The 25598-nt window shown below is 34.5% G+C and overlaps 1 protein-coding gene across 6 annotated transcripts in view; it reads left to right on the plus strand.

Annotated features, from left to right (window-relative positions):
* LARP4B (La ribonucleoprotein 4B) overlaps positions 1–25598 on the plus strand; it is a 141032-nt gene that overhangs the window by 20203 nt on the left and 95231 nt on the right. For 2 of the 6 annotated variants that reach the window (XM_069086547.1, XM_069086549.1), the window contains exons 2-3: positions 4816–4920; positions 21111–21263. The exons of 2 other annotated variants lie outside the window; for them this stretch is intronic. The gene's annotated coding sequence lies outside the window, so the exon portion shown is untranslated. The remainder of the gene's footprint in view (positions 1–4815; positions 4921–21110; positions 21264–25598) is intronic. 2 more of the 6 variants (XM_069086550.1, XM_069086551.1) reach the window with 2 other exon arrangements.

Consider the following 25598-nt stretch of genomic DNA (forward strand, 5'->3'; position numbering starts at 1 on the left):
TTTTCTTATAGTTAAATAGTTGTGTTTTTATATTCTTCACCTTTTGGTAATTTTAAAATTTCAATTCTGCATGTTTATTAGGCACCTACAATATGCAAGGAATACTGGGCTAGATTCTGGGGATGCACTAACAAAATAGAAACTATTCTTGTGTCTAATAAATTTGCACCTTATTTGGGAATGAATTTGGGGAGTGGTGTACCAAATTATGAAGTAATTTGAAAAGGAAGAGAACATTATAATTGGGAAGATCATCTTGGCCACATGACTTCATAGGAACTAGTGAAATGGTTGAAATGCTCTTGCATTCTGCAGGAGGAGGTCTGTAATTTAAATAGGGAGAAGGCATTCAACTATAGGCAACCAAAAGAAAGTTTGGTTGCACCTGCCTGAGTTTATTAGCCTTGAAGGAAGATGAGGATTCTGAGACATTGGAAGTAAAATGTATTCTAGTCATGGGTTTTGTGTGAAGGAGGGAGTGGACTTTTGAGTTCAGGTATAGTTTGACTAGTGTAAAATGTATAAAGGGGAATGACATTTTTGTTGCTACATGAAGGATGACTTAACAAATTGACATACTGAAAGCATGACCTATAGGAGAGTCTTTTGAATGGTCCAGGTCATTGATGTCAGACTTAAATAGAAAGGCATTCATTAATCCCTACATGCAGAGTATATATGTTGACATAGCTTTAAAATGTAATATTATTTATGTTTTATTGTATATTTTAAAAAATATTTCCCAATTGCATTTTAATCTGGATTGAGCAGCATTTGGAGTATTTATGGACTTTGTGTTTCACACCTCTGTGGTATGATGAGGTCCTCACTTAGGGATCCTGGGATGGTGATGTAGAGCTTTTGTTTGTATGTATTATATGTTAATATTTACCATATTAAAAGTTAAAACAGATAAAATTATAAAATAATTATTAATGTACTAAAATAACCAATTACATGTCAGTATAAACCTATTTTTATGAAAAATAGCTGTATTTCTAAAGCAAAAATTTAATGAGAAGTGGCTTTGTTTTACATATTTTTGCAGATCTCTTTAATATCTGATTTAGTAGAACTGGATTTTCATCTGCTTCTCTACTAAGTCTATTGTGATATGTTGTTTTGGTTGAAGTATATGAAGAAAATACAGCATCGTACAGTTATGTAGTTGGAAAAGTGATGATTCTTCTAATAGGTAAATAATATTTTAGTTTTATTTGAAAAGTTTTGACCTCAAGGACCCTCTGAAAAAGTCCTGGGAGCAGCCCCCTGTCCTCCCAGACCACACTTTGAGAACCAGTGATATAGATGATAGTGAACCTCACAGGAGGAAGTGTTAACTGTAGAGTGAGATCCCCAGGGGGAGGATTTCATGTAGCAGTGAAGAGTAAGGGGTATGATTATTTTTCCTCTTCGCCCACTTGGTTGAGATATGTGAAGAAGGTATTGTTCATTGTTCAGAAAGGGTGGCCATGAATGTAGTATCTTCTAGTGGTAGATGAGTGAATCCAGGTTTACCTCTCATATCCATCTCTTTTGTCTTTACCAGTATAGCAAATATCCTAGTTTAAGCCCTCATCACATTTAGCCTGGACTGTTTTAGTTGTCTTCTATTACATTCAATCTTTCTACTCTTTACTCCATCTTCTACCAAGTTAAGTTGATTTTCCTAAATAGAAGGTCTGATGATGTCATCCTGTGCAAAGATATATTAAAAATGACTGGCATTTACATAACACTTAAAAGATTGCAAAGTGCTTTATGTATATTATTTGATAATGCTTCAGTGGTTCCCTATTGCCTCTTGGATAAACTATAAACTTCTGTTTGGCAGTTAAAAGCCCTTCCCAGTGTGACTTTAACCTCTCTTTCTGGGCTGATTTCTCATTTTTTCTACTCTCATACACTCAGATTCCAGCCACACTGTCCAGCTGGTGTTACTTTGTAGTTGATATTCCTTCTCATGCCCCCATGCCTTTACACAGGCTGTAAGTGCTGTCTTCATTTCCGCTCCTAGTTTTTTCATGACTCAGATTTTAGGGGCTACCTCCTTTAAGGTAGCCTTTTGTTTTCTGAATAAATTGAAAGAGATATACAAAACACATCAATGTAAACTTATTTTTAAAATTGTAGTTTGAGTGAACACGAGAAATAGTTTTAGGAGAAATGAAAAAAGGAAGAAACGGAGGGAAAGGGCATCTGTGTTGTGTGCCACTGTGATTACAGCATTGACTAGTCACAGGATCTGGGTTTAAGTCCTGCCTCTAGGACTCTCTTTGTTCTTGAAAAAATCACTTTGTTTCCCTGGCCTTAAACCCTTGAAGTCGACTTAGGGCTGTAGGTTCTTTGAAAAGCAATACCCTCAGGAGAGCTATGTATGCAGTTTTCTTGTGGTAATGTCAGGAAGTGCTTGTTAACAGGTGGTACAACTTGGTTACTTCTTGTTCTGAAATAGCAAGAGAATGATGATGTTGTGCATCTCACTATGTATAAGATGTTTGTAAGTTGACTGTTTATAATAGGGAATGTTTGCAATAATGTTATGGACAAAAACCACATACACAGTAGAATACTGTGATGTATTGATAACAAACAGATTTTGTTTTGTAACAAGATTTTTAAAATAACCTCTTCATATGTGTTTCTCCTCTAAACAGGAAACATAACCATTAAAACAATAATAATCATTAAGTTTTTAAAAAAGAAAATGATATTGATACCCTTTGTTTTTTAAACCTCAGCGGTATTTCAGTACAGCTTCTTCCTTTACTCTCTCCTTTGGTTCAGCCATTCATACACTTCCTTGTGAAAGAAAGCAAAGCCAGTAAACAAAACCATGTGTTAGCACATGCAATATTATACATCCATAATACTGTACCTTTGCTTAGAGGAAGGAGACAATTGCATCATCTGATTAGTTGCATCACAATTGATCATCATGGCAAATCTGAGTTTGATTAACTTTTAGGGTTGTTTTTATTTGCATAATTGAAGTAATTTTGTGTAGTTACACATTCTTACTGTATTGGCTCATCTAAGTCTTCCCTTTTTTTCCTTTCTCTGTCTGGTAAAGCAATAATAATTACATTAAATTTATATACTACAATTTTCTCAGCCATTCTCTATTTGAGGATTCTTTATTTTAAGTCTAGTTTTTTTACCAACACAAAAAATGCTGCTAAAGAATATTTTGATTTCTTTGGGATCTTTCTGTCTGAAATTCTTGCAGTATATGCAGAGCAGTGAGATAATTTGTCTTTTCAGTTTAAGGAAGTAAAGTTTTTTCCTTTGGGTGATTCTTTGCAGTCTCTTCCCCTCCCATGGACCCCCTGCCCCCAATCTTTGCACTTAAAAGAAGCATATTCTTATCTTCAAAATAACTGACTTAGTTGGGGCTAACATTGCTTCCAAGTCTCCTTTAATGCTAATACATTGTCACATTTTCCAAATCATTTTGAAGATTTAAGGAAATGAAATAGTATAATATCCTGAATCGTGAACACCTTTGCTGTAAGACTATAGGTTTATTTTTTTAAAGGTTTTATTGACTTTTTTTTGTATCTTGCATCACTATAATATTCTATTTCTCCTCCTCCCTGAGAGCTATCCCATATGACAAATATAGTATTTTTTTATAGAGAAGGGGGAAAAACATTTGATTGCTATATTGAGAAAGTATGAACATGTATGCAAAATGTTTAATACCCATGGACCCAATGATTGAGAAATATATTAACATAATTATAAAATATTATAAAATAAAAATAAAAACATAATTGAGAAATTATGAAAACCTATGCAAAATGTATAACACCCATGGACCTCCACCAAGGGGGAAGGTTGGGGTGTTTTCTCATTTCTTTTCATTCAATTCCCATTTAATATTTATAATTTTGTTAGATTTACTTTTAATTTTTTTGGAGTTTTATTTTCATTTGCATTATTGCAATTATTTGTATATTGTTTTCTTGGTTCTCCTTCAGTTTGTATCACTTCATATGGATTTTTCATTCTCTGTATTTGTCACAAACATCATTTCATTTCTTAAAGAAAATAATTTATTTTTAGTTTTCAACGTTCACTTCCATAAGATTGAGTTTTAAATTTTCTCCCCCTCCCCAAGACAGTGTGCAGTCTGATAAAGACTCTACATATACATTCATATTAAACATATTTTCAAATTAGTCATAATGTAAAGAAGAATTAAAACCAATGGGAGGAACCATGAGAAAGAAGAAACAAAACAAAATGCTTCCATCCACATTCAGATTCCAAAGTTCTTTCTCTGGATATGGATAGCATTTTCAATTGTGAGTCTTATGGAGGTGTCTTAGATCCTTGCATTGCTGAAAAGAGCTAAATATATCAAAGTCAGTCATCACACAATGTGGCTGTTACTGTGTACAATGTTCTCCTAGTTCTGCTCACTTCACTCAGCATAAGTTCATGTAAGTCTTTCTAGGTTTTTCTGAAGTCTACCTTCTCATCATTTCTTACAGCACAATAATATTCCATTACATCCATATACCGCAATCTGTTCAGTCATTTCCCATTTGATGGATATCCCTTCAGTTTCTAATTCTTTATCACCACAAAAAAGAACTATTATGAATGTTTTTGTACATGTGGGTCCTTTTCCCATTTTTATTATCTCTTTGGAATACAGACCTAGAAGTGGTATTGGATAATCAATCCTTGAATCACTTAGCTTTTACTTGCTGTAAAAATAGTATTTGAGTATAATGAAATTTATTCTCTAGTAATTATTGACAGTTTTTATGTTAATACCAAATTTCTTTCGTTTTTACCTTGTAGGTTAGATGAAATAAATAGCTAGCAGTTCTTCACCAGAGTCCTACTTTGTTGCCTTATCTTGTCTTGGAGGTGGACCTGAGCATTTAAAAGCAGTGCAATTGAAATGTAAGCTTTTTAAATTCCTACAAAATAGAAAAGGTTTTAGGAATGAACTTAACATGTAACACCAGCAAGTTTGTTACACAACGGAGAACCAGCCTAAATAAATTCAGAAAACTTCTTCACCAAAAAGTTAGTTGCCAGGTGATGGATTTTTTTCAGCTATAGAATCTTATGAAGACTGCCTAAGTAAGGTATGGAAGGATTGCAGTCAGATTTAGTGGAGGAATTACACTCCAAAGTCACATAGATACTTAAGACGTTAAATAAAAAGCTAAAAGTAGTATTCTTAACCTAGACTTTTTTTAAAGTACTTGTTATTTCTCAATACCAGCTATGCATATATATCAGAACAATTTTTAACAAATGGTTTTGGAGGAAGAATTGGGTCAGATGTCCTCTTTTGTAGTCCAAGTAGAAATGTTAGCTTCCCTGTTCTTCATCTTCCAAACTATACCAAAGCCAGGAGCATTTTTTGCAATGCAGTTGCCTTAAATAAGAAATAGAATGGGGAGGTATAAGAAGGTTACTTGTATCCTTAACTCTCACTAGACTTTACCATCCCCTTAAATAATCATCTTATATTACTGTTCTTTATGCTCCTTTTTGAACTTCTCTTTGTTATTGTTTTGTTGATACTTTAATGGGTTTTTTTAATTGCCATAATTTTCCTCCCAGCCCTACTCATGTCACCTCACCTCAGTAAAACCCTCCCCGTTTTAACAAACAGGCACAGCCCAGTAAAAATAAATCTGTTTTGTATTGGTTGTATCCAAAAATGTATCTCATTTCCTACTTATAGCCCATTACCTCTTCTCAGAGAGGTGGAAAAGCATGATTTATTACCAGTCTTTTGGAATTTTGATTGATCTTTGCATTGACCAGACTTATTAAGTCTTTTTTTTTTTTTTAAGCAATTGGGGTTAAGTAACTTGCTCAAAGTTACATGGCCAGTTATTTCTGGATGTGGTACTGAGTGTCTGAGCCCGGGTTTGATCCAGGTCATCCCGACACTGGAGCCGGTGCTCTTACTCGCTGAGCCACCTGGCCGCCCCAGACTTATTAAGTCTTTTCAGTGTTATTTCTTTTACAGGGTTGTTCTCTGTGTAAATTATTTTGGTTCTGTTTGCTTTGAGCTGTATCAATTCACCTCAGCTTTCTTGGGTTTCTTTGAATTTTTGAGAATTTTGCCATTTCTTATATTTGGATAATAAAAGACCATTATTGTATTTGTTTTTCAGGTATTTTTCACTTAATGGGGAACTGTTTGTTTTGATAAGAAATATTGGGAGTGTAATTCCAAATTACTGTCCAGAGTCACTGAACCATTTTTACAGGTCCACTAGCAGTATGGTAGCATGTCTGTCCTCCCACAGTCCTTTCAACAGTTAATTTTTTTTTTTAATTCCCTTTATTAGACCAACTTCTTGAAAGAGTCGACTAAATTGTACCTCATTTTCTCTCTTTTCACTCTGTTTTAAACCTTTTGTGCTTTGGCTTCTGGCCTCATTAGTTAGCTCAAATTGTTCTCCAAAGTTACCATTGATAAGGGGTGGCTAGGTGGCAAAGTGAGTGGAGCACCAGTCCTGGAACCAGGAGGACCTGAGTTCGGATCCAGTCTCAGACACATAACACACACAAAAAATGTTAGCCATGTGACCTTGGGCAAGTTACTTAACCCCAATTGCCCTCTGAAAAAGAAAAAAAACCAGTTACCATTGATCTCTTAATTGCCAAATAACATTTTACACTGTTGACTACCCATTCCTTTCTTCTCTGGATGGTTGTGACTTCACTCTTTTTGCTTCTCCTGCCTGCTTGTCCTCTCCTCATTTGCCTCTATTAGATCATCATGTCATTCCCCATAATTGTATATGAGTACTACGGCTATATCCTGGGTCCCTTCTTTCCCTTTTTTCAGATATCCATAATAGACTATACAAACAGGGTATTATGTAGGTGCCTCAAACTCAGTGTGCCCAAAACACAACTTAGTATCTTTCTCTTCTGAACTTAAGTTATTTCTGTTGAAGGCACTACCATCCTGCCATTTATCCAGCTCTGCCACTTTGATGTCATCTTCACTTTTCCTTTCTCTTCCTCACCCTGCATATCCATTCAGTTTCTAAATAATACTGTTTATATTTATACATTTCTTATATATCCCTTTCTCTCGACTCTAAACTATCCTAGTTGAAACCCTCATTTCCCCTTGCTTGTATTAATGCTGTAGGCTCCTAGTTGGTCTACCTGCCTCAAGTTTTTCTTCACTCTAATTTGCCCTCTATGTTACTGACAAGACATTTTTCTTTTTATTCATTCATCCATGTATTTATTTTAAGCCATATTTTAAAACTTTTAAAGAAACATATAAATAGTTAACCCTGTGTCACATTGTTTACCATCTTGGGGGGAGGGAAAGGAAGGGATAGAATTTAGAAATCAAAACTTTAAAAATTAAAAGAGGGGAGACTAGGTGGTGCAGTGAATAGAGCACCAGCTCTGGAGTCAGGAGGACCTGAGTTCAAATCCGGCCTCAGACACTTAACTAGCCACGTGACTTTGGGCAAGGCACTTAACCCCAATTGCCCTGCCTTCCCCCTACAAAAAAAAAAAAAAACTAAAAGAATTTTCTGACCTTCAAATTATCTCTCTCTCCACTCATTGAGAATGCAAATAGTATATTAATTACACATGTAACATCAATGTAAAACAATATTACCATATTAGCTATGTTGGAAAAAATACAAGAGTATAAAAAGCAAGAAATATAAAGAAAGTGAAAAAATGCTTCAATCTGCACTTAGAGTTTATCAGCTCTTTCTTTGGAGGGGGATAGCATTTTTCATCATGGGTCCTTTGAAATTGTCTTGTATCACTGTCTTGATCAAAGTAGCTAAGTCTTTCACAGTTCATCGTTGTTACAGTATTGCTGTTACTGTGTATGGTATTCTCCTGCATCTCTGATTCTCATCAGTTCATGTAAGTCTTCCCAGGTTTTTCTTGCCCATCATTCCTTAGAGCACAATAGAATTCAATCACAATCATATAATGCAATTTGTTTAGCCATTCCCCATTTGTTAGGCAACCCCTTCATTTCTACTTCTTTGTCATCACAAAAGAACTGCATTTTGTACAAATAGGTCCTTTTTCCTTTTCTTTGCCAAAAGGCAGATCTGAATGTCATAGTCCAGTTCCAAGTGCCCTGCCTCCCTATTATTTTTAATTATGCCTGTTCTCCTTTTAAAGCTTTTCAGAGCCTGGCCTATTCCTACTTTCAAGCCTCATTTCACAGTATTCCCCTTGTAGTACTAGTTAAAGTGACTACCTTGTTCTTCATGCATGATACTCCATCTTCCTCTTTCTGTGCCTTCTTTTTCTTCTGCATCTTGGAATCCCAGGTTTTCTTCAAGACTCAGATGCATAAGACCTTTTGTGATTTCCTCCCATCTCCAGCTGTGTCTCTTCTTCCCTCAAGGTGTGTGTGTGTGTGTGTGTGTGTGTGTGTGTGTGTGTATACACTTGTGTATGCATGTGTACATGTCTGTTCTACTAAAATGTGAGTTCCTTGAAAGCAGGGATTATTGCACTTTTGTTTTCTTGTCCTCAGTGCTTAGCATAGGGGATGATACAGAGTAAGTTCTTTACTTGTCTTGTTTTTTTTTTTTAAGCAATTGGGGTTAAGTAACTTGCTCAAGGTTACACTGCCAGTCATTTCTGGGTGTGGTGCTGAGTGTCTGAGCCCGGGATTCGATCTCTAGGTTGTCCCAACACTGGAGCCGGTACTCTTACTCGCTGAGCCACCTGGCCGCCCCTAAGCAATTGGGGTTAAGTTACATGACCAGGTGTTTCTGGGTGGGTGCTAAGTGTCTGAGCCCGGGATTCGATCTCCAGGTCTTCTCAACACTGGAGCCAGTGCTCTTACTTGCTGTGCTACCTGGCCGCCCCAAAGTATGTGGTTTTCTTTTTTTTTTTTTTAAAGCAATCAGGGTTAAGTAACTTGCTCAAAGTGACACGGCCAGTTATTTCTGGATGTGGTGCTAAGTACCTGAGCCCGGATTTGATCCCCAGGTCATCCCGACACTGGAGCCGGTGCTCTTACTTGCTGAGCCACCTGGCCGCCCCTGAGTTAATAATTTCTTAAAAGCAATCTACTTGGTTTTCTTTTCATCTCTGCAGCTGTGGTTATTTGTCCATCTTTTTTTTTTTTTTAAAGCAATCAGGGTTAAGTAACTTGCTCAAGGTTACACGACCAGTTATTATTATTTTTGTGTGGGTGCTGATTATTGGAGGCCGGAACCTATTCCAGGTCTCCCGACACTGGGGCCAGCGCTCTTACTCACTGCGCCACCTGGCTTCCCCTTACCTGTCCATCTTAACTGTCCATCCTGGTTATACATACTGATGGAAGAAATGTATAAGATGTCTCTTGAAATAAATGTTGAATTTGTACAGTAGACATCCATCCTTTAGGTCTTTGCTGTGTGAATGGATAGTTGTAACTCCTTGGAGTAATTACACATCTCAAATGGGAAACTATCCCATGTTCTGGAATTTGATGTAATCAGCCTGCTCTCTACTGCAAACTGAATCGTTTTTGCTCCTTATCACACCAACTGCTGTTTTAAGACTTTGTTTCTTTCACATAAATACGTAAAATTTAGGTTACTTATTTAGAAATGGGATCCAAAATATCAAGTAACCCAGCTGCATCAAATTAAAATCGAAACATTTTTGCAGTTATCTACTATATGCTGAGCACTAATAAATCAGGGAGATACAAAAAATTAAATGAGATGATTCTTTCTGTGATCACACTTCCTAGTAGAGAGATGTGACACATGCATAAATAGCCATAATGCAAAATGGGATATGAAATATATAAGAAATACAAAGGAAGTATTGAGTCAAGGAACAGAGGAGGATGGGTACAGTGGCGGTGATGGAAAATTTTTTTTTGACAGGTAGGATGTTAATGACAGGGAATTAGGAGATTCTTGGGAATAAAATTAAATATTTATTTTTAATAGCTTAATTGTGTTAGAGGGGCACCCCCCCAAAAAAAACAAAAACAAAAAAAGCCCGGACTACACTTCTCCTTGCCTTTATAGTTGTTAAGCAGAAGCTCTGAGAATTTTTTTTTAAGGTAACTAAATGTGGTAACATTCATTGTTTTGAGAAATTTCCTCAAAACAGATAAAAGTTGGAAGTTTAAAAAAGACATTTATAAACAAGATTATAAGTCTTTTTTAACTGTTTTAACTGACTTTTTTTTTTTTAAAGCAATTGGGGTTAAGTAACTTGCTCAAGGTGTTTCTGGGTGGGTGCTAAGTATCTGAGCCTGGATTCAATCCCAGGTCTCCTGACTCTGGGGCCGGTGCTCTTACTCACTGTGCCACCTGGCCACCCCTTTCTAACTGACTTTTGAACTCACACAGCTCTGGCATTCACAATTTTTTTTTTAGAACCTGGATTGATAGGTCAAATCTTTTAAGGGGGGAGGAAAAAAAGCACATTTTTTGAGTCATTTAACATTTTTCACCTCTTTCTACTTCTTTGTTAATTTAACATTGCTCAGGAATGTTAATGAAAGATTCATGTAGCCCAGGATTCCAAAGCTCAAAATTGTTGATTTCATTTAACACTCAAATAGGGTGACTGGCTACAAAGCTGAAATGGGGAAATTCCCTGCTAATTGCTAGAGAACCAGGGTGGGCTATACTCCTATAATCACTACAGTTCCCCTTTCCATACTTAACTTGAAGACCAAAAAGAAAAAAAGCACATGACAAGAAAATGAATTGTTCTTAAAAAAATGTTTTTAGAGAAGGTCCTGGAATCATTATACTTTCTCATTTATAATGTCAGTTTTACTACAGCACTTGTTTAGAAATTTATTTGAATTTATTCCAGTAGGATTGATTAATGTTTGCTTGTGCAAGATATTCCATCTGCAAGAAACAGCAGAACACAAAATTGCACCATTTCACAGTAGCTCACAGGCTGTAATCCCTCTGATGCTTACTTCCATGAGCAAACTTTGTCTTTTTCAAGGTAAAATGCCATATTTATTGTATGTTTTTTGCTTCAGTAGGAGCTATGAGCAGAGGAAGGCTGCTCTGCCCCTTCCCCTTCCAGCATGGACCACTGGCCCTGGAGTTTTGGTGGGCCTATTGTTCTTTCCCACTGATACTTTGTCAGTGTAAGCCATTTGAGAATGAGGGTGCAAGCAGCAGCTCTAGGCTTAGACACTGCCACTGTTCATTGCATTTATGTATTTTTTAACCATTTAAAACATAGAAAATGGTGTTACTTTTTTTATGTTGTGTCTCTAACTCCATTTCCCCCATAAACTGTAACTTTTATTGCACAATTTTGTATAGCTTGGTCATCTTAAAATTAAAGCAGAACCAACTGCCATTGAATTGAGAACAACTGCTTGGTGTGGTAGAAAGAGTACTCAATTGAATCTCTCTAGGGACAGCTAGGTGGCTCTGTAGAGAGCCCAGGACTTAAGAGTCCTTGGATCAGAGAGACCTGAGTTTGAATTTTGTATGATGCAAATAATAGCTGTATGACTGGGCAAGTTGCTTAGCATCTCTGTGCCTCAGTATCTGTAAAATAAGGATATCAATTAGCATCTGCTAATATTTTTAGGATCAAATGAGGTATTTGTAAAGCTTTTTCAAACCATTAAGTTCTATATAAATAATAGCAATGATTATTAGCTTTTATTAATTATTCTGGACCTCAGTTTCCTTAATTATGTAATGAAAAGATTAAACTAGATCAGAGATTCTTAACCTGTAGTCCATGAGCTTGTTTTTATTTTTAAAAAATTTGAAAATTGCGTTGTAATATCATTAGTTTCTTTTGTAATACAGGTATTTTTATGCATTCATAAATACTCTGAGGTGTAGGACTGGGTCTGTAGGCTTCAGTAGACTGCCAAAAATGTCTTTTATACATAAAAATAAGCTTTGGACTATACATAAAAAAACATGCTTTTAATGACTCTTCTTGTCTCAAAAATGTGATTATAAGGGTAAATGACAATAGAACCTACCTTCCCCCCACTCCCCATTAGTAGTTTTGGAGCATTAAAGTAAGAGTGACTTCTTCACTTGACGTTGGTGGTTGAGAAGGGGGAAGGTGGACAATAGTGGTAGTTGGGGGTAAAGGGGCCCTATGGTCTGTTAAGTGTCAACTGGTGGATTAGAGGTGTGGTATCCTAGAATGATAGGCATAGGTGGCACAGTGGATAGAGAACTGTGCTGGGAACCAGGAAGATTCATCTTCCTGAGTTCAAATCTGGCCTTAGACACTGGTTGTGTGACCCTGGGCAAGTCCATTAACACTGTTGGCCTCAGTTCCTCATCTGTGAAATGAGCCTGGAGAAGGCAATGGTGAAGAATTCCAAGAAAACCCCATTAGTGGTCACAGAGTTATACACAACTGAACAACAAATCCCAAAATAACTGAGCCAGAGGCATGAATTGTATTTTATTAAAGCTGTTTAGATGAGTCAGGTCCTCACTAAGGTCTTGGATTCCCATGCCATATTGAGGGCTAGAGAAAAAGAGATTATGAAGGTTTAATGTTTGACAATAAAATTATTTATTCGAGTTAATATCAGACCAAGATTCAGTAGAGAAATGTAGGTAAGATAATTTTAGTGGAAATTTTCCCAGATTTTATGACTTTCCTGTTCTTAGATTTTTTCTGCAAGTATTCAAGGAAAAAGTTTGGTAATTTAGTTAATCCTATTCCCTCACCCCAACAGTCTTAGAACTGTCTTAACACATTATTAACCCATTTATTATTCCTCCCTTTTCAAAAAGATAGTGGTATATCCCACGGTTAGGAATGTTCATGTATAATACCTATACATTTTCTTTTTCAACAAATATGAATAATTCTTGAAGAATTTAAAGGGATGATGGTTCTTTCTTGAAAATTGATCATCCTTGTTAAGGATGTCCATATAAATAAATGCTAGCAATAGCAGTAAGGCAGGAGAATGAAATTAAAGGTGAAAACAGGAGTTAAAACTGTCATTATTATGATATGATGATTTTCTTAGAAAAGCCTAACAAATAGGCAAAGATTCTAATTGACATCTGGTGGCTTCAGCAAAGTTGCAGGCTACAAAAAAAAATTCTCCAAAATCAGTAGCATTTCTGTATAATAATAAAATCCATGCAGCAACAATAGAGAAAACCTATTAAAAATAATTCCAAAATGTACACAAAATTTGAGATCAGTATACCAAAACATGTGAAATACTTACATAGATTGAATTACAAAATGTATTTCAAAGAACAATTTACAAATTAGCCAGAGCAATATTCAGTGCTCATAGTTGGGCCATGCTTATATATTAAAATTTACAATATTGCCAAGTTAATTTACAATTCTAATGCTGTATCAGACTTTTGTAACTACAAGATTAAAAAAAAAACCACCAACAATAAAACCTCATATGGAGGAGCAAAAGATTTAGAAGAGCAAGGGAATTTTTAAAAGGTAGGAATGAACAAGAAATAGTATTTACAAACCTCAAACTATAGCACAATCATCAAAGCCCTTTGGCAGGGTTCAGTTTAAAAATCAATAAGTGGTTCTATGGAATAGACTAGACAAGGGAAAATCAAAATTAATGGGATTCGGTTCAGTGTTTAATAAACCCCAAAACATGTTACATAGTAAATAATTTTTTATTTTGTCATAAACTGCTGGGGAAACTAGAATACATACTGGAAAAAATTCAGCTTAGACTTAATATCTTATACCATATTTTATAATACTTTTTTTTTTAAAGCAATTGGGGTTAAGTAACTTGCTCAAGGTTACACGGCCAGTTATTTTGTATGGGTGCCAAGTATCTGAGGCCGGAACCGATTCTGGGTCTCCTGACGCCAGGGCCGATGCTCTTACTCAATGCGTCACCTGGCCGCCCCAATATAATATATTTCTAAATGGGTATATGACCTGAATATTAAAGATGTCATTTAAAAAATAGAAGACAAACATCATATACATTTGAAAAATATGGGTATAAGTATTTTGAGTAAAAGTTAGAGGTAATTGTAAAAAGATAAAACTGTTGGTTTTGATTATATGAAATTTAAAAACTCCAAAAAATGATTCCTTTAGGGTATGAAGTCAAGTGGGTTCAAATTTCTGTGTGTCACATTTCTCAGATAAAGGTTTGTGATTCCAGATAGTATGTATGTATCTGTCTCTCTGTCTCTCTCTGTCTCTGTCTCTCTCTGTCTCTGTCTCTGTCTCTCTCTCTCTCGCTCTCTCTCTCGCTCTCTCTCTCTCTGTCTCTCTCTCCCTCCCCCTCTTTCCCCCTCTTCCTCTTACCCCTTTCCCTGTACCTGTACTACTACTGCTGCTGCTACTACTACTCCCCCTCTTCCTTACCTTCTCTCCCCATCCTCCATCCAGTCAAACCAACTGAGTTTTCCTCTCATACTCAATAAATTGTCATATATGACAAAGGATGACAATAGTGATTGAGAAGATGCACATTAGGGAAAATAGGCACACCTAGTGTATTGTGGGTAGAGTAATGAATTAGTATAAACATATTGGAATGAGGTTTGGCGTAATGCAATAAAATGACCAAAATATCCATACCCCTTGAACTACAAATTCTACTACTAGCTTATACCCCAAAGAGATAATTGATTTAAAAAAAAAAAAGGGAAATTTCCATATACACCAAAAATAAATATGTTTAAATGAGCTATTTTTAGTGGTAGCAAAGAACATTAAATAAAGTATGCCCATCTATTGGGAAATGGCTACACAAATTGTGGCATTTGAATGCAATAAAATTTTACTTTGCTGTAAGAAAAAACAATTATTCCAAATAGTGGAAAAGCATGAATTTGATATGTTTTTAAAAGATAAGTTTCATAACTAATAATGTGGCTTTCATGTTTGCAAGCTATAGTGTAGTTCAGTAATGATTTATGCAGACTGTACTCAGATTTCGCCCTCAAAATTTAGGTAAGATGTGTTGTTTTTTCCACTAAAGTTTTGGTTTTACCTCTAGACTCTACCTTACTAAAATTACTCCAACCTTCCAGTAGACCTTTGTTTCTCTTACTCTTGAGAGTTTATGCTTCTAGAAACAGATTAGATAGACTAATGTAAGATTGTAAATATACTACAATTGATGGCTTTTTTCCCCCTTAGCAGCAGAAGTAAATGTACAATAATAATGTCCTCGCAGACATTGCTTATCATCTGAAAACAAAGAACCTAATAGGACTTCTGCTTAAAAGTGTATTCTAAACAACCAGACTCATCCAGTAGGAATTGAATAGTTTTGTTTTAACTTTTCTAAATGCAATAGTGTTAAAAAGGAATTTCTTTTTTTTTTTTTTTTTAAAGCAATTGGGGTTAAGTAACTTGCTCAAGGTTACCTGGCCAGGTGTCTCTGGGTAGGTGCTAAGTGTTTGAGTCCGGATTTGATCCCCAGGTTATCCCGACACAGGAGTCGGTACTCTTACTCGCTGTGCTACCTGGCCGCCCCTAAAAAGGAATTTCTTTAAGATTGGATCTGTTATATATATCATGCTTATTTAAATAGTCTTAATTAAAATAAATATAAAATAAGTGTGCTAGATAATAATATATGGTGATACGTGTAACCCATCATCAACAAAGCATTAGTTTCACCTTATTTTTCCAAATAGTTATGAATTTGTATTACTTTACCTGGATTTTTTATCACTGCTGTTTACTAAAGGAATATAGTATGTGTTTTCAAGATAGCTAGCTGAAGGAGGTTAAAGATGTATTTAACTTGTGATCATAAAACAAAATAGGTAAAGCCCCCTAGCTTTAGTGGGGATTTGTTAGTGGCCTTGTTAGCACTATGCTTTAACTTAACAGTCAGAAACATTATAATTTCTGGTATTAGAGAAAATCCTTATTCCATGATATTTTAAAACTTTGATATATCTTAAAGCTATCTTTAGTTCCTCCCCCCCCATGTTATTTTCTTAGCTACACGTGTAACTGCCCAAGCTAGATAGTATCTAAGCATTTATGTCATTTCCTAAGAAATAAAATGGATTGTTAAACATGACAAACTTTTATTTGGCACTTACTATGTCCTAGAAGCTTAAAGGTGCTTGAGATACCCCCCCGCCTCCCCCCAAATATGAAGGCAGTCTCTGCCTACAGTGAGCCTATGTCTTACTGAAGGCCTGGCAACATGGAAGAAACCACATGTACACATTTAAATAAATATAAAGTGTAATCAAAGTAATGTCTTAGAGAAGGACCACTGATAGGGAATGTGGCAAATAAGTTGAACCTTTTGATTGGAGCTACTAATTTTGAAAATGCTTCGGTGAAAAGAGGGAGAATGCATAAGGACACAGAGGCAAGAGTTTGCATGCCATGAATTGACCCTAGCAATTTGTTCCATGTAGTAGATACCTAATAAATGTTTGATTAAGCATATGACTATACACATATGTTGTGAGAAGATAGAAGTGGCAATGGATTTTTTTCAGGGTAATAGAATCAGGACTATAGCTTAAACAATTCCCGTTTTCTTGGGAATACAGTTCAGTCAGGTAATGCCTCTGGCCACTTAAAATAGACCCTTCCTGCTTTCCCCTAAACTTTATTCTTTGTTTAGGCTTTCCCCTTCTCGTACCAGGAAAATTAAGCACCTGTGGTAAGGGTGAAAGATGAATATGAGAATAAATTATACAAAGAATAGGTTCATTTTATGTTAGTCATTTATGCAAAGTACAGTTAACGTAATGTCCATTGTATATTAAGGTGACAGTACTTATGCACAATCATCAGTTGAGTTATTGTTGAATTTGTATTTTGACATCTATACAATAGAATACAGGTATTCCTTGACAGAAGTAGCTTGTTTGTATTAGCTTTACTAATGTAACAGGATTTCTTTCTTGAGGTAGTAGATGGTGCAGTGGACAGAACAGTGGAACAGTGCAACTCAGGAAAACCTGAGTTCAAATTTGGCCTCAGACACTTCTTAGCTATGTGACCCAAGGCAAGTCACTCAGACTCAGTGTTCCTCAGCTGTAAAATAGGGATAATAATAGTACCTACATCATGGGGTGATTGTAAGGATTGAATGAAATAATATTTATATAAAACACTTGGCATAGTACCTTGCACATAATAGGTATTATGTAAATGCTTATTCCCTTACCTCTTTTAGTTGAGTCTCTACAAGACCTCAGTGTAAGTAGTACACAACAGTAAAGGCTTTTCTTTGAGTTCTGAAAAGACATCGATATAAATATCTTTCAGTCTTGATAATTCTTCTCTCTTTTTTTTCATTGTATTTATACTGTTGTTTTGTAAATAGCCAGATGAGGCTGATAAAGTGATGTTCAGAAAATGATATTCATATCAAGTATGAAGATGGTAATTAAAAAAAAAGGATGTGTTTTTTTTGGTAGGTGTGTGTGTGTGTGTTTCAATGAGGTGTTGATGGTAAATCAAGGAAATGCTAACTTGGCAAGCAGGCAATTCAATAAAATCAACAAACATTTAAAAAATGCTTATTGTTTACCATAGCCATCAAATAGGAACTTTAGATATGAAGCAGATCTCCTCTTATGGAAGTCAGGAAATTAAAAAAGTAAGGGTAAAATACTTTCTCTAATATGGCATTATCTTAAATTCTTACCCTCTTTGGACACCTAGAAGCGGATTTCAAGTTCACAAAAACACTAAATAACTTATAGTTGATTATTATTGACATGTTTTTTTTAAGAAAAGTTACTTTGTTTCCATATTATACCAATCCTGCCAAAAGATTTTTTTGTTTACCTTTTTATTAAGATGATTTTTATATTGAAAGAAAAATAATTTGATGCTGAAAGTGGATTGATAGAATACTTAATTTTAGTATCATATAATGTTACCTAATGTGCTACTTATTGAATGATTTCCATTTCAACAAACATTTATTAAGTATTTAATAAATGTTCAAGTCACACAGGCCAACTCTTCAGCCTCATCTGATTGGCTTGTAGGTGACCATGAGTTATCAAAGACCAGGCTCATGATGCATAAGTTCTGGTGAAGTTTTACAGTCCTGGCAAGACTGAATATGATCTCAGCAATAGGCTTTTCTCTAGGTTGTCCATTTGGTGAAGATTTGACTATACCAAGTTATAAAAGGCTTTCTCAGTTCTGTCATATAGTCAATAAGTTTTTAGTAGTGCTTATTATATGCCAGGAACTGTACTAAGTCCTAGGGATACAAATACAAGCTCCTGAAAGTTTATATTCTAGTGGGAGTAGGTACAGCACACAAAAGGGGGCCGGCCCAGGAGGGTAGGCTGGGGAAATCGACCTCTTTGGGATATGATGGCAAAGTCCACAGAAGCAAAGATGAGAGGAGTTCTTTGTGAGGCCCTTCTTGGATCACAAAAGAATGGTGAGAAAAAGTGTAGAAAGGTGTGAGGACCATTGAGAAACACTTTTTAGTTGTTAGCACTTTTAGTGATATCCTTGTTGTGGGATCAGTGACTAGGCATATTATTTGAGGAACTCTGAAGGATTTTAATCAGCTCTTTCTTTATAAAGCAAATTAGAAGTAAAAAAAGGAAGTAGGAATTATAGCAAAAGATGGCTTACAGTTGTCCTGGAAATAAACACAAAGGAGCTTTTGGATTTGGTTTTAATGTGCTTTCAAAGACAGCAAGAAATATAATTTCATGGGACATTTGATCATCTTGTATTGAAGTGTACTATAATAAGCATTTGTCAAAAGACCACCCTGAAAATTGTTGTATGATATCTTTCAATATCTATTGCAGAGAGGAAAAAATTAGAGAAATTGTAGGAAGAATACATTAAGATCCTCCAGATAAGATCAATATGTGCTCAAAGCAAAAATGAGGATGGGAAAGATGGTGAAATATGTTGGAAAATATATTTGAAAGTTAAAACAAAAAAACCAAGAGACCAAAAGCTTGTAAACTACATGAACCCTCAAAATGAATATTTTTTCTTTTTGAAGGGGAGGTGGGAGAGTCAGATACTCAACATGGCAGGTACCAAATAATAACAATGGCAGCAAAATAAAACCGATTATAATTCAGCAACAGGAAAGGATTGGATACTGACATGTGTGATATTACTTGTTCATTTAGATAAAGTTAGATCTCTCATTGACTTGTGAAAGCAAAGATCAAAATTAGTACTAAATTAGAAGAGTGAAAATGAGAAGGAATAATGTACAATTGCCTGTGAAGAATTACACAGAAGCAGTGTAAACACTGTCAGCAAAGAGATGTGTGACCAGAAGAAAAAGTTAAGACTTTTTGATCTTAAGCAATCAGACACTAAATCCAGTGCTCCTTTAATTGTATGAATGGTTACTACAAACCCATCCCTACTTCTAGAGTGATGAAAAACTCAAAACACATCTACTTGTTAGGGGGTCATTAATTGTGTCATTTTCATATATAGAATATAGTAGTACAACGTTGTCATAACTTGGTGCAGATATATACATAAGCAGGAAATTACTGTTAACATCAAGGTGTGTGAGGCACAGACGACATGCATGGACAATATTGGCTGTTTCCTTATTTACTTTTGGAAGAAAAAGATTTGGGGACTATTATCCTTTAAGGGAGATGCAAAATAATGAGTATAAATTGTATATAAAGTGAAAATGACTAAATTGAGATGAGAAAGAAAGATAGGCAAACAAAATTATAAAGACTTTTTTTACTTTAATAACATAAAAAGTGGGATATGAGTCAAGACTTTTCAGAAATTTTATTAATATCTTTTACATAAAATGCTTTGAGGGGAGTTAGGAATTTTATCTCATTTCTCCCAAGTCCCACTCCCCACATGGCAAGAAAAAGTTTATCTTCATACAAATTACCCTTTCTGTCTTGGTGCCTTACTGTTTTGAATCCTCATTTGAATCTTCCCTTGCCCTCCTTTTGTTTCCCCAAAGCAAAATAAACACACAGATAAATAAATAAATAACTGCAAGAAAAACACATGCTATTTATTGTACATGCCAGTTAAGTTGCTTTCCCATTTCATGCTTTGTTCTTTTCTTTATTCTTCCTCACTCATTTCCCCTTCTGTTAATATGTTCAATTTTTTTGATAGCTACATTTATGTTTCATAGATACAGACTTTCCAGAAATGTTGAGTAGAACCAATACCTTAATATTTTAATCATCTGCTCTAAAGTTATTTGGTTAGGAGCATTAAAATGTATGACATGCTGAGGTTTGTTACAATGTAGTAAATTCATTTTAAAACAATTCAGACAATTGCAAATTTATTGAGTACTTTTTAACATTTTAATTTTTTCCTGTAAACATATTTAAAATCCAACATGTTGGAGCTACCTAGCTTCTTAGTTTTGACAGTGGGTAAGAAGTTGGTCAAAACAATCAGCTTTGTAATAAAACAGAGGAAATTCTTGTTTTTTTAAACTGTATGATTAGTCCTTATGAGAGCACTGGGTTTTTTTTCCTTTTTGGAGAGCTTAGATTTCTTATGTTTTTAGATAAGCTATGGGGAAAAACCCAACCACATTTTTTTGAACATAAAACTTTTATCATATGAAACATTGTTTAATAAGTTTTATTTTCTGAGCTGTCATTACAATACTTGCCTTGTATCAGTACTTAGATTTTGTCACCCTCATTCTTTAAAAATTGAAAATTCTGCTAGGTTGAGATGGACTTCTCTGACATTTGTATTTCGTGATTTTATGTTTTCTCCCAGTATAAACTTATATTGAGATGTTTGGCCAGCCATCAACAATTTCATTTTGTTACCTATTTTGTTTTAAAAATTTAAAAATTTTTTAATTTTTAAATTAAAAATTTAAAAATTTTTTAATTTTTAAATTAAAAATTTAAAAAAATTAAACAAATATTCACCTGCAAATAATGCACAATTTGTGAAATTTTTAAAAATGCCAAATTTTATTTTTTCATTTTCTGGTATATTTTTGCATTGTTTAACCAAGTAATTTCTTATTTTGGAAATGCTCGCTTTCTGCTTTTTATGGGCTTTGAACTATTTTTAAGAAATTAGAGGAGAGAATAAATTTTTGTATAGTACCTACTGTGCTCTTTTACAAATATTATTTCATTTGATCCTCACTGCTTCCTTGTGCTTATGCTCTTTTATAGTTGAGGAAACTGAAGCAAACAGAAGTTAAGTGACTTGCTCAGCTGGGGTCACAAAACTGGCTTCTTGAATCCAAACTGAGCACTCTATCCAACCATGCCATCAACTACCTCCAAAGCAGACTTCTAAAAACAGATGCCTAGGCTGATCACTAAGTGAGTTTTATTGTAAAAAAAATTTTTTGTGAAAATGTCTTTATCCGCCCAGACCTAATGATTATCCAGACTGAGCACTCTATCCACCAAGCTGTCAGCTACCTCCAAAGTAGACGACTAAAAACAGATGCCTAGGCTGATCACTAAATGAGTTTTATTGTAAAAAAAGTTTTTGTGAATATGTCCTTATCAGGCCAGACCTAAGGATTATCTTTGTTGTAGTTATTCATATTTGTTTTTTTTATCAGGACAATCTACTTTTTTAAACTATTGTGGCTTGTTTTGCTGTTGAGAATGTTACAACACAAGAAATTTTTGAAATTTGTACACAATTACAGACACAACTTATGTGTGATGACCAACTTTGATAGACTGGACTCTTAGCAATGCAGTGATATGTCAATCCCAAAAGACTCATGATGGAGAGAAATGTGTGCATCCAGAGAAAGAACTAGAAAGAACTGAGTTTATATCCAGGTGGAAGCAAAATACCTGATCTTTTTCTTTCTCTTGTTTGGTTTTATGTCCTCTTTACCATTTTTCATTCCATCTGATACAATCCGTCTTTATAACCTGACTAATGTGTAATGTGAAAGTATTTGCAGATCCTGTACTTGACTGTATGCCACCGTGGGGGGGACAAAATGTGAAACTTAAGGAATTGTGGAATTGAATCCTGTAAACTAAAAGGAAACAAACAAATTAATTAAAAAATTTAAAAAAAATAAAATAGAAAAAAAAGAAATTTTTGGAAATACTACTTTTTTGTATCACAGTTACACAGTTCCATAACTATAAAAATGTCTTCTAAAATGAAATTTGCCAATGAGGAACTCCTTGAACTTATTGATAGTCTTAGAGACAGGGATGTACAGTAGCAGTATGATTTCATTGCTATGAGAAACTCCAGGATGAAGAAACATCTTTTACCAGTACAGTGCAACTCATTCTCTTACATAGACATTATTTGCCATGGAAGGGACTTGAACCCAGGTCTTCTTGGCTTAAAAGCCACCCCTCTACTTAGCAATGGTACATCTTATTTTTCAGAACTTTTAATAATTTAAAATACCTTAAATATTTTCTTGCATTTCATCAGTGTACTTAGGTGTGTCCTTAATCACAGTAGGGTGGATTTGGTACTTGATGAGCATGACTTGGAGAGCTATCCCTGGCTAGATGTCTTGGATCATTTGAAGTAAGACATCCTTGTGTTGTTTTTCTAGGTGAATATAAAAAGCAGGAGCTTGAAGGATACTTTTTGTAATAATATAATTCATCCTTTGCCTAAACTAATCTTGGCAAGTTATTTAACTTGGATTTTCTTTTCTTATCTGTAGAACCTACAAAAATAAATAAAATAGTTATTATTTCCATGTCCAGAGAAGTTAGGGAAAGGGAAAGCATCACTTTATTCAGATAATCTAGTAAGGAAAGAGAAGGGTTCAGGAGCTGTGGAGAGAATTTTACACTTTGAAGTATTTTTTAGATTTTCAAGTTTCTGTGCCAGAAAATACTTTACTTGGGTTAGTGGATCCATTAATTTGGATGCTTTTTCTCTTTTTAATCCTGTGAAGCTATTTTTATTGATGTGGCAGAAATGAATGAAGAGTTCTTAGAGTTCAGCTGTAAAACTGCTCGCTGGATATGAGTAATGAAAAGTTATAGAAAATTTTTTGTTTTATAGTAGATGAATAATTGGCAATATAAACAACTAAACTCAGTGAATATTTACATTATTTTCAGTGCAAAAAAGATAACACTATTTTAGTCTCTCCCTCTAAATGCCCACAAGAATATTGCCATTTATTTCCTCATGATACCAATAAGTACTCCATTCTTCTTGTTCTCTTTTTTTTTTCATTTTGCCTTATTTTATAAAGGTGCTTATATGTCTTTGCAATCTTAATGCTTATCAGTATTAATAGCATAATATTCCATTAGATTACTGTACCACATTAAACATTGCTGTGTGGGTATTTAGATTGATTTCAGGTTTTTTGCAATTATACTTTTCAACATATAGTTTCAAATGAAATTATTGGGTCAGAGAGTATATAAACATTTTTTGTCGTCTTTTATTGTATACTGCTAGACTGCTTTCCTGAAAAGACTCTACAGTTATTTTACTTCTATCAGCAGTAAGAGTAAATACTTCTTTACAATACTTTGATCACTAAATGATAGTATTTTTCTTTTTTTTAAAAATTACACCCCTTTGAGTGAAGCCAAGATTCTTTTTTTCAGATGATTACTGATCATTTGAACTTCCACTTCTGAAAAACATCTTTTAATACTCCTTAAATATTTATTGGGATTTACCATTGCAATTTGGCATTTCCTTATTTGTATATTTTAGATGTCAGGTTTTTATTTATTTGCATTAAATACACTCTTCCCAAATTGTTACCACTCTTTAATTATATTGGTTGTTCATCTTATACCATAGAACAAGATAACATCAAAATGGGTACATCATAATCAAATTAGGAAAGCAAAGTATACTTTTTACCTGTCAGATCCATGGAGAAGGGAAGAAATTATGACCAGATAAGAGAGAGAGAGCATCATGAGATGTAAAATGGATAATTTTGATTATATTAAATTAAAAAGGTTTTGCACAAACAAAACTAATGCAGGTAAGATTAGAAGGAAAGCAGAAAGCTGGGAAGCAATTTTTACAGTAAGTGTCTCAGATAAGGAAATCACTTCTCAAATATATATAGAGGCTGAGCCAAATTTATAAGAATAGGAACCATTCCCTAATTGATAAGTGGTCAAAGGATATGAATATTTCTTCAAAGAAGAAATCAAAGCTATCTGTAGTCATGAAAAATGCTCTATATCCCTATTGATTAGAGAAATATAAATTAAAACAACTCTTCAGTACCATGTCACACCTATCAGATTGGCTAATATGACAGAAAAGAGGATGATAAATGTTTAAAGGAATGTGGGAAAATTGGGACACAAATGCAACTCTTAAATTATGAACTGATCTAACCATTGTGGAGAACAATTTGGAAGTATGCTCAAAGGGCTATGCCATTATGCCCTAATGGCTATAAAACTGTGCATACCTTTTGATCCAGCAATACCCCTATTAGGTCTGTATCCCAAAGAGAGATTTAAAAAAAAACAAAAAGGAAAATAGGACCTACTTGTACAACATATTTATAGCAGCTCTTTTTTTTAGTGGCAAACAATTGGAAATTGAGGGGATGTCCATCAACTGGGGAACAGCTAAACAAGTTGTGGTATATAAATGTAATGGAATACCATTGTGCTGTAAGAAATAATGAGCAGGTGGATTTCAGAAAAACCTGGAAAGAGTTACATGAACTGATGCTGAGTGAAGTGAGCAAAACAGGAGAACATTGTACATAATAACAGCAATATTATATGATGATCAACTGTGAATGACTTAGCTATTAGTAATAATACTACAAGAAAGTTCCAAAGGACTCAGATCAAAAATGCCATCCCCCCACAAAGAACTGAGAATCTGAATACAGATGGAAGCATTTAACCATCTTTATCTTTTCATGTTTTCCCCCTTTTGTTAATTTTCTTTTTTCACAACATGATTAGCGTGGAAATAATGTTTTACATGATCTCACATACCATCACCTATATGAAATTGCTTACTCTTTTGGGAGGGGGGGGAAAGGAGGAAGAAAATTGGCAAGTCAAAATTTTAAATTTATTTTTGGTGAGGCAGTTAAGGTTAAGTGAATTGCTCAAGATCACACAGCTAGTAAATATCAAGTATCTGAGGCCTGCTTTGGATTCAGAACCTCCTCACTCCAGGACCAATGCTCTATCCACTGTGGTACTTAAGTCCCCCTGCCCCAATTTTTTAAAACCAATATTAAAAACTGTATTTATTTGCAATTGAGAAAAAATAATTATTAAAATTTGTTGTTTGTAAAAATGTTTTGATTTGGTGAAATACATCCATTTAATCCTCAATTGGCTGCTTCCTTTTGTTAAATTGAAAAGAACAGTCCTTTATATTTCTCTACAATTGAGGTAAATAGTCTTTTTTTCCTAGAGTTCATTTTTTATGTTTGTCTCATCTTTTAATGATACAGAAATTAGCCAAGGAATATACAAATGCGGGTCTTAAAATATAATGCCCTAGAATCAGTGTCAGAAAAACCTTTTATGTCTGCCTTTAGACACTTAACTAGTATGATTTCAGCAGAAAGTGGAATTCACTGGGGTAATACAATAGGCAGAATGTAGTTCAAAACACTTTTCCCATCAAAATGATAAAAATTTACCAATTGCATTTGTTTATTAATCAATTTGCCAATTTTTTTTAAAGTTTGA

This window comes from Petaurus breviceps, unplaced genomic scaffold (genome assembly GCF_028583685.1).
Source record: "Petaurus breviceps papuanus isolate PSGF00001 unplaced genomic scaffold, PetGlider_PUasm1.0 178, whole genome shotgun sequence".
Lineage (NCBI taxonomy): Eukaryota > Metazoa > Chordata > Mammalia > Diprotodontia > Petauridae > Petaurus > Petaurus breviceps.